This window comes from Natator depressus, chromosome 24 (assembly GCF_965152275.1).
Source record: "Natator depressus isolate rNatDep1 chromosome 24, rNatDep2.hap1, whole genome shotgun sequence".
NCBI lineage: Eukaryota > Metazoa > Chordata > Testudines > Cheloniidae > Natator > Natator depressus.
In genome coordinates, this window is record NC_134257.1 from 6120455 (window position 1) to 6130627 (window position 10173).

The following is a 10173-nucleotide window of genomic DNA, read 5'->3' on the forward strand; positions in this document are numbered from 1 at the left end:
CACAGTTTCACTTCTGTAAAAAGGCCATTTTTAAAAAATGAAAATTTGGTTTTGCTTGTAAAATTGCAACCAGCGCTCCTCAGAAGCAGCTGGCCCCAGGCCCCGGGTGTTGGGCCAGATGCACCATTGATCTGACAGCATCTCCCTTCCTAGTATTTCTGCCTTATTTTCCACTGGCTTTTTAAAAAGTGTTTTTATTATTAATATTGCAGTTGGGTGCTGCACAGCCACATAGGCAGGCGATTTTATTATTATTTATTATTTGTCTTACTGTAGCACCTAGGAGTCATGGGCTGGGCCCCTTTACGCTAGGTGCTGTACAGTCACGGAACAAAAAGATGGCCCCTGCTTAGGAGCTGCCAATTCTTGCACGGGGCGAGCCTGAGGCCATGCTAAGGGGTCATGTTAGTGGCTGACGCAGCAAGTTCGCTCCCTGTAGGCCCGATGCTGCCGGTCATGCTGGCTAATTCGTCGGCTGAGCGCCACCGCAGCCCAGGGAGGGGTTTGCAGAACAATTCAAGCTCAGAGGTGCTGTGTATTTGTCAGAGGGAGGGTAACTCGTGGCTGGATTCCCAAAAGACACGGTGGATGGGCCAGCACTTGGAGGCTTTAACTCAGGATCAGGTGACTGTCAGTAAGAAACCCGTGAGCCGGGGGGGGCTTGACGCAGGAATCGCTGGGCGAGGTTCTCAGGCAGCAGGTCAGATTGGATGATCTGCTGAGCCCGGCTGGCCTTAAAGCCAGAACGGTTCAAAGGGGACACAGCCAGCAGCAGCCTGCCTCCGAGCCCAGCTTGCCGGACTGGGGCTCCTGCTAAAAGCAGCTGCCTAGCCAGTGCTTTGAAGGTACAGCTCATGCTCCAAAGCAGGACCTCAAGCTGCAGCATCTGCATGGCCGCGTGAGCCCGTTGGCTTGCTGCCATGGGCTGAGGAGATGCACCCTTAGAGCTCAAGGTCTGAAGGGACTATTAGCTCACTTAGTCTGATCTGCATAGCACAGGCTTTGAATTGCACCCAGTTACCCCTCTGGGGAGCCCATCGGGAGGGTTAGACTGAAGCATTTCGGTCCTTGGGAGGCTAAACAGTCACATGCCCCAAAAATAATCTTTCGACTTCACCCGCATTTGAACCAGCAACCGACAGGATCCCAATCCCCTGAGCTACAAAACACAGCTCGCCATAGCCTGCTGCTCACCCTGGGTTCTCCCTGGTGGTGCTCAGTGCTGTCTTAATTAGCAGGATTGATATTTTTGGCTCAGCCCTTTGGCCCGTGTTTCTGGCAGATTAAACCTCCTGTGTTAGCATTGACAGCCAATCTTCCTGTCCACAAGCATCGTGGGACACGGGACGCTATCCGATCAGCTGTCGGGAAGGGGCCAGAGAACCTGCACGTGCTAAGACAAATGGTTCATGACTCTTTGCCCTTCAGTACAGCAGTCTCAAAGTACTTTACAAACACTGAGGAATTAAGCCTCATGGTCTGAGCATCATCCCTGTTCTTAAATCTGGGGAAACCGAGGCACAGAGAGGCGGCGTCCCGTTCACATAGCACATCAGTGGCAGATCTGAGACCAGAACTCAGGGCTCCTAGGCTCCTGCTCAAACCAGCTGATCTTATGCACTTGTGGTAAAACTCAGGACTCCTGGCTCCCAATCCAGCCTTTTTGCCCCTTTCCTAGAACCTGACCTTGGAGCATCAAAGCACTTAACAAAATGCTACGTAATCAGGACTCTCATCTCAGCCACCTGGTGAGGTGTGTAAGGGACAGCTTCACCCACCCCTGAAATGCAGCCACTTCTGGGGTGGGGTGTGGCAGCTATTTAATGTCACTCAGCAACACTACACAATCATTTAGGACTGAAAGGAAGAGGAAGGCTGTGTCCCGCTGAAAGGTGTAGGGAGGAGGAATGGCACGTGGCCAGGATAATGGGGGTTAACACCCCCTGTGACGATGTGACGCAGCAGGGAGGGGGGAGTGTTGACCTGGGAATGTGGCAGGGGAGTTTCACTGGGAATGGTTTCAGAGTAACAGCCGTGTTAGTCTGTATTCGCAAAAAGAAAAGGAGGACTTGTGGCACCTTAGAGACTAACCAATTTATTTGAGCATAAGCTTTCGTGAGCTACAGCTCACTTCATCGGATGCATACTGTGGAAACTGCAGAAGACATTATATACACAGAGACAACAGAACCACTAACCCAGGAACCTGTCCTTGCAACAAAGCCCGTTGCCAACTGTGCCCACATATCTATTCAGGGGACACCATCACAAGGCCTAATAACATCAGCCACACTATCAGAAGCTCGTTCACCTGCACATCCACCAATGTGATATGTGCCATCATGTGCCAGCAATGCCCCTCTGCCATGTACATTGGTCAAACTGGACAGTCTCTACGTAAAAGAATAAATGGACACAAATCAGATGTCAAGAATTATAACATTCATAAACCAGTCGGAGAACACTTCAATCTCTCTGGTCACGCAATTACAGACATGAAGGTCGCTATCTTACAACAAAAAAACTTCAAATCCAGACTCCAGCGAGAAACTGCTGAATTGGAATTCATTTGCAAATTGGATACTATTAATTTAGGCTTAAATAGAGACTGGGAGTGGCTAAGTCATTATGCAAGGTAACCTATTTCCCCTTGTTTTTTCCTACCCCCCCCCCCCCCAGACGTTCTGGTAAAACTTGGATTTATGCTGGAAATGGCCCACCTTGATTATCATACACATTGTAAGGAGAGTGGTCAGTTTGGATGAGCTATTACCAGCAGGAAAGTGAGTTTTTGTGTGTGTGGGGGTGAGAAAATCTGGATTTGTGCTGGAAATGGCCCACCTTGATTATCATGCACATTGTAGGGAGAGTGGTCACTTTGGATAAGCTATTACCAGCAGGAGAGTGAGTTTGTGTGTGTGTGTTTTGGGGGGGGGGGGGTGAGAAAACCTGGATTTGTGCTGGAAATGGCCCACCTTGATTTTCATACACATTGTAAGGAGAGCGGTCACTTTGGATAAGCTATTACCAGCAGGAGAGTGAGTTTGTGTGTGTGGTTTTTGGAAAAGGGCGGAGGGGTGGATGAGAAAACCTGGATTTGTGCTGGAAATGGCCCACCTTGATTCCTTGATTATCATACACATTGTAAAGGGAGGTTTCAGAGTAACAGCCGTGTTAGTCTGTATTCACAAAAAGAAAAGGAGTACTTGTGGCACCTTAGAGACTAACCAATTTATTTGAGCATGAGCTTTCGTGAGCTACAGCTCACTTCATCGGATGCAAAGGGAGTGGTCACTTTGGATGGGCTATTACCAGCAGGAGAGTGAGTTTGGGGGGGGGGGGGGGGGGAGAGGGTGAGAAAACCTGGATTTGTGCTGGAAATGGCCCAACTTGATTATCATACACATTGTAAGGAGAGTGATCACTTTAGATAAGCTATTACCAGCAGGAGAGTGGGGTGGGAGGAGGTATTGTTTCATGGTGTCTGTGTATATAATGTCTTCTGCAGTTTCCACAGTATGCATCCGATGAAGTGAGCTGTAGCTCACGAAAGCTTATGCTCAAATAAATTGGTTAGTCTCTAAGGTGCCACAAGTCCTCCTTTTCTTTTCACTGGGAATGGGAGACCTGAGAGCCTGTAACCTGAGCCAGGAGGGGTGGGGGAAGGTAACACCTCTGCCCGGGAATGTGGACAAAGGCTGCAGGAGAGAGCCTGCTGGGGGGGCGGGGGAAGGGGGGGGGTTAGTTTCAGTTTGGTGCTGGGTGGTGGAACGCAGGGAACCCCAGGGATGGGGTCTAAGCTCCCTGCTCCCCCAGAAGGACTTGACTGAGGGTTCCTGGTTGTACCCACAAGCTCTGGATTAGCCTGTGTTCCTGTTGTCCAATAAACCTTCTGTTTTACTGGCTGGCTGAGAGTCTCAGTGAATCCCAGGAAGAGGAATGCAGGGCCTGGACTCCCCCACACTCTGTGACACCCCCTATTGTGGGATGAGCTGTGGGAGCTTGAATAAGCAAGAACTTGGTGCACTGAAATGGACATCTCTTCCTCAGCTCTTCTCTGAAAGGATCCATAGAAGGGCAAAGTCTTTGTATTAGTTTGCATTGATTTGAAAGCCGGTGGCGTGACTGGCACAGACCCTGCAGCCATAATGAAATGAATCGGCCATTGATAGCACGTAAAACACTGCCAGTCGGTTCTAACTTGGCACTGGCATCTCCGGCGGCATTCTAGACAATGCATTCAGAGCCAGGGGGAAGGGAGATCGTATGGGTGGGTGCGTTGGGTCCTGCTCTCTGAGCTAGATTGCCTGGGTACTATTCCTAGCTCTGGGGCAAGTTCCTTTTTGTTTCCCCTGTGACTGTCTTCTTTGCTTAGATTGTAGGCACTTTGCGGCAGGGACTGTCTCTCGCCAGGTGGCTGTACAGGGCCTGGATCTCGATTGAGGCAGGGCTGTAATAATGTCTGGCGTGTGCCCCCTGCTAATGCACGGCACTCGTTCGTAACGTCGAAGGCCAGACGGGACTCTCCTGATCATCTCGTCTGACCTCCTGCTTAATCCAGGCCAGAGAACCTCCCCTGCTGATTCCTGCGCCAAGCCCATGGCGTCGGCTTCAAACGAGACGCCCAGTCGTGATTCAAAGACATGCCGTGACGGGAGAAGCTGCCACATCCCTTGCCGAGCCATCCGACGGTTAAATGTTAACCATTTGTAGGTGCCCCATGATCTCATAGCACTTTACAAAGCTGGCTGAATAGCATTACCCCCCTTGTCCAGATGGGGAAACTGAGGCATAGACTGGACACAGTCGGGCGCAGCTCACTAGTGTTGCGAGTTTGGTGGGTCTCTCTTGCCCAGTCCCACTTCTGCACATGCCCCAAACTGCTGCGCCTATCACTCCAGCTGTGCAATCTCTCCTCAGAGAGCCCAGGAGCGAAGGAGGCTGCAGGCTGGGAATGAGGCTGCATCAGCACAGTGAGGGGGTCAGGGGAGGAAATCCCAGGACTGGATTAAGAGAGAGACAGCAGGTCAGGAAAGCCTAGGAGCGAAAGACGGGGGCAGCTGTGAGTCAGGATTTGAGGAGCAGAGGCAGAGCTGTGTACAGGGGGATCCCAGGGCTGGAATAGCAGAGGGTGGGGACCCTCTGGGCCAGGACTGAGGGGTATCAACAGAGCTGTGTACGGAGGGAGTAAATGGGAGCTGGCCCCAGTACCGTCCCTTTACTATGGCGACAGCGCTTGGCCCAGCACAGGGGATGCCGCGGACAGACATGTGAGAGGAACGGCGCAGAACAGGTGCTGGGAGTGAGTTCTCCTCCCTGCCCCTGCCTCAGGGACCCCGAGCCACCTGGATCGGCAGCCAGCCGGGCCAGGCTCCATCAAGGCACAACAAGAGCATGGGCCCCGGGACTGGAGTCAGCATCAGCGCCTGGACTGAATGACCCGCCCTGGAGCCCCCGGCCCAGCCCGCCGTGGGCCTGGTACAATGCCAGGGTTGTGCTCTCCAGGGCCTGGCCTTCCTGTTGGATTAAAGTATGAAGGAAGCCACTTGACCATGATCACCTGGCGAACCAGCATCAGAACTGGGAATAGGACCCAGGAGTCCTGACTCCTGGTTCTTTGCAGCCAGTGCTAGACCATGCCGCTTCCTAGAGATACATGTAGAAGCCCCAAAGTCTTGCCTCCCAGTACCCCTCACTCTAACCACTGGACAACTCTGTCTCTTTCGCAGCACACTCCTCAGAGGAGGCAGAGTGACAGGGGGGTTGCAGGTGGCCGGCACTGGACCATAAGCGCTGGAGTCTGGATTCAGCCGTGATGGTAGCCAAGGGGCCGTCTGATCAGCAAGCCAGTGGAGGGTGGTTTTTTTGCAAAGAGCGAAGCTGAATGCAGGTTCCGCTGGGCAAGTGAAACGTTATTAAACCCCATGCGCTGCTCTGTCCATTGGGGTGAGCTGCTCCCAGCCTAACCCCCCGGCGTCCCCTGTTTTATTGATGGGCCAGCAATACCAGTCCCCTGATTCCATGCTCACTGATCAGGGGCATCATCAACCCTGTCCCCATCTCACCCTACTCTCTCCCAGCCCCGAACACCAGCCCAGCTGCAGAATAACGCCTCCCTGTAAGATCCGATTTACCGTGCGCTGCGGCCACCGGGCAGAGACACTGTGAGAAGAGAATCCCGTTCATTTCTCTGTCGCTTCTGGCTCGGGCTTGTCACAGGCCCATTGGGCTCAGCGCAGCACTGGGCTGCTGGTTGGATCAGCAGGTTGGGCTGGCTCTTGCATGGTCTATATCCAGTTTTGTGGGGGGGGGGTCACAGGGGCAGACAAGAGCAGACACTCGCTGCTTCTTTGACACATGCTGCTATTTATCTCCTGTGCGGATGCTCATCAGGCCTCACGAGCAGAGGACACACACGGTCCAGCCTGTTCAGGTGTTTCCCCACCTGCAGCCGCATGCTTTTGAAGTATGCTCCTGTTGAAGCAGCTGGGATGGTTTTCAAGACGGGTTGTTTTTCCTAAAAGCTCTGTTCCCCCCAAGAATGATTTCAGGGCATGTCTCTGGCCTGTGTTATCCAGGAGGTCAGACTAGATTACAGTGGTCCCTCCCGGCCAGGGAATCTACGACACTCCGAGGCCAGGGGGGAGGAGAATCAGGCCCCGGTGCAGTGAGAGAAAAAGCTGGATTTCTCCCCCTCACCCCAGCAGCGAAGGGTGCCAGAGCTCCGCCTGCTCGGCCCTGTGGCTCTGAAAAGAGAGAGCTGGGCTGGCGCAAAGGGAATTGCAGCCGTGTTCCCCAAACCGGTGAGTGGCGCTTTGGAAGATACAAGGTCGAGTGCAATGAGCATGGGATTGGGAGTCCACTCGCAGACCTGGACAGGATCTAGAGCCCAGCAGTGTGATCTAGAGCAGGGCACTGGGGACCAGGACTCCTGGGTTCTGCTGTTGGAGCTGGAAGGGAGTGTGATTACTAGCCACAGTGCTTACGAGCCCAGTCACAGACCAAGGCCCGACAGTGCTAGGTGCTGTATAGATGGAACAAAAAGCCCGTCCCTGCCCCCACAGAGCTTATAATTTCGGGTCAGAGCAGGGGACTGGGGTCCAGGACTCCTGGGTTCTATTCCCAGATCGGGCAGGGAGCGGAGCTGTGAGATAGCTGAGCGAAGGGTTCACGCCTCTGTCCCGGCAGCCGTTCCTGGGCGGGTTCCAGAACAGAACAGCTCAGGGAAAATGGCTTATGCGTGGAACATAAAGGAGGCTGGGAGTGCAGAGGTGAGGGCCACCCCTGCTGTCTCTGTGCTTTCCCCCCAGCTCCGTTCTGGCGCCTCCCCTGTTAGCAATGTCTGTAGCTTCACGGTGGATCACAGAGAGCCTGAATCTCGGGGCTGGGGTTGCCAGCTCTGCTCCGCAGGCCCCAGGGGGCTGGAACAATTTTTATAGTGGGCGGGGGGGAGGCTGAGAGCCATTGAACCAAACTGTAAATCCTCTATGTAGTGGAAACCATTTCAAGTCAGGGGGTGCTACAGCACCCCCGGCACCCCTAGTTCCGGCACCTCTGGCTGGCCCAGCAGGACTTTCTACTGGCAGGGGAAAGCTCTGTGTGGAAGATGGAGCTTTCCCAGGGGCCAGTCCCAGGCTGTGGGACGAACCCCTCTGGGGAAGAAAGATTGTTCCAAACCTCATCCCCTGGCTCCAACAGCCCCGGGGCACTCCTCAGACTGGCCTTTGCTAATATAAACACAGAGCAGTGCATTGAAAACAAGAGAGACCCTACCAAAACCACTCCACTGCATGCATCATTCTTCCCCTGCCTCAATTTCCCCAGGGATAATTCTCCCCTCCCTTCCTCTGTTTACACCAGACCATGGTCTATTGGCCCGAGCAGGGGGCTGGGAGCCAGGACCCCTCCTGGTTTTTATTCTGGCTCTGTCACAGACTCACTGTGTGGCCCTGGGGAAGCCCCCTCATTACTCTGGGACCGCAGAAGTGTTATCCCAGGGGTGGATTTAGCCTAAGAGGCCTCAGTTTCCCCATCTACAAAATGGGGGTGAAATTTAGCCACCTTCCCACACTACAGCAAAGTGTTGACTTCCAGGTATCGACGTCCAGGCACGCACATATTCGTTATGGAAACAGTCCCTCCAGATAAGCTAGGGCCAGCCTGGCGGCCGGTCCCCAATCTCCATAACAGGCAGAACTGAACCCCTGGATCCACGCAGCCCCCAGATGTGGGGAAGCTCCAATCTCAGCCCTCTGAGTCAGTCTCTGCCCCTGAACCAATTCATTCTGTGTCAGGTCATTCGTATGAGTCCCATTTCCTGCTGGATCCCACATCGATGGCTGTTCATAGTGAGGGTTAAAATCCCCTTCCATCTCCGAGCTGTGTCGACACCAGGTTCTTGGCAAGAGCTAACATACCGAGTCGGGGGGGAGGCGTTTGTGTGGCTGCTAAGCTGTATTGACGAGACGAAATAGCGGTGGATTTCAGTGTAACGTCAATATTCACATGAATGGATCCACCCCTAGGGACAACTTAGAGCAGGCCAGAGCCAGCGTCCTAGATTCGGACATCATGACCTACGGGAAAGCTCCGATCCCCATCTAAGCCCCAAGAACTTGTGACACTCCTTGGCAACTGACGTCCTTTCTGCCGCTGCTCAGCTGCTGTCTGCGAGCCCCTCTTCGTGGCCATGGCTGGTGGAGTCCCTCCCAAACGGGCCTGAATTCAAATAGCCGGGGGGGGGGGGGGGGGATGGGAAAATTTGAGATGCAAACAATAGGGTTGCATCGAAACCATGCCCAGTGTTCGGGATGTAGCAACCTCAGTTAGAGCCACCAGATGGCAGCATGACTCCAAGAGAGAGGAATGGCGTGTCCCATGCTGGAGGTGGCAGATAAGGGCCTTATTGGTCCTGGAAGGGACGTGCAGTGATGGGAGGGGTGGGTACGGATTTTAGTCATTATATGTGGGTGTGTTTGTCTCCCCGTTCCCACCCGAATCCTTTCTGGATAATGCAAAGAGCCAGTCAGGGCTTCCTGTAGGAGCCCCAGATGGACGGTACCAATCAATGCGGACTTTCGTGCGGTACCATCCGTTCCAAAGGGCTTGGCAGACACTGAAACGCAGCCACCTCTGGGGTGGAACGCTGCAGCTCTTTAACAGCCTCCCAGCCATGCGGCCCAGGGATCGCTCACCCAGTGTTGAAATGCAGCCGCCCCTGGGGTGGAATGCCTTAGGCGCTCAGTCGTGCTCACCAGCGAGAGGTGAGGATTTAGGGCAGAAAACGAAAAAGAATCCTGCATACAAATGAAACAGCAGGAGGGGCTTTTGAGAGTCCGAATGGAATTATTCAAGCTGGAATCAGGACAGGGCACCAGGCTTCCCAGTAACCTACCGCTCAGGAAATAGTGCCTTGGGTTTATTAGCCTCAGGCAATCCAGGCCTTAGCTTTGTGCCTCACCCCTAGGGGTATGTGCGACTATTTTACAGCTATGCTGCTGCCATGTCGACACTTCTTACATCCACAGAAGGGGGGTTCCTGTCGGTGTGGTTAATCCCCCTCTCCATGAGGCCGATAGATTCCTGGGTCTCCCAGCCAAGCACGAGAACCCCTGCCTAGCAGAGTGTAGTGGGGCAGCTGCCCCACTCCAGTAGAACAAGGGCTAAAAGCAGCCCTGGGGAGGGCTGCGGCTGTGAAAGGCTGATTGGGGAAGCAGCCACAGCTGGGGCCACGCGCCAATCGGGCCACAGCTGGCCCTATAAAAGGGCTGTGAGCCAGGAGCTGAGTCTCTCTCTAGCTTTGGAGAGAGGTGGACTTAGCTGCCTGAAGGAGCAAAGGGTACTGCAGACAGAGCTGTGCTGGGGAGCTCAGGCCTGGCAACCTCCCAGGCTGCAGCCTGACGGGAAGGCCCAGAGAGGTACTGGGTTGCAGGGAAAGGCAGTGGGTCCAAAACCCCCCTTGCCAGTGATGAGTGGTTTATAGACTGCAGTCTGTCCCAGTGAGCAGGGGCTAGATGATGACTGGCAGTAGCCACTGAGGCAAGGTGGGGATAGAGGGTTGGGGTTCCACTGGGAGGGGAGGCTCAGAGTGGGGGTACTGCGGAGGGCAGAACCCTGAGGAAAAGGGGCACCAGGGTCTGGGAGGGACGTGGGGGCCCGAGGCAGGCGAGCCAC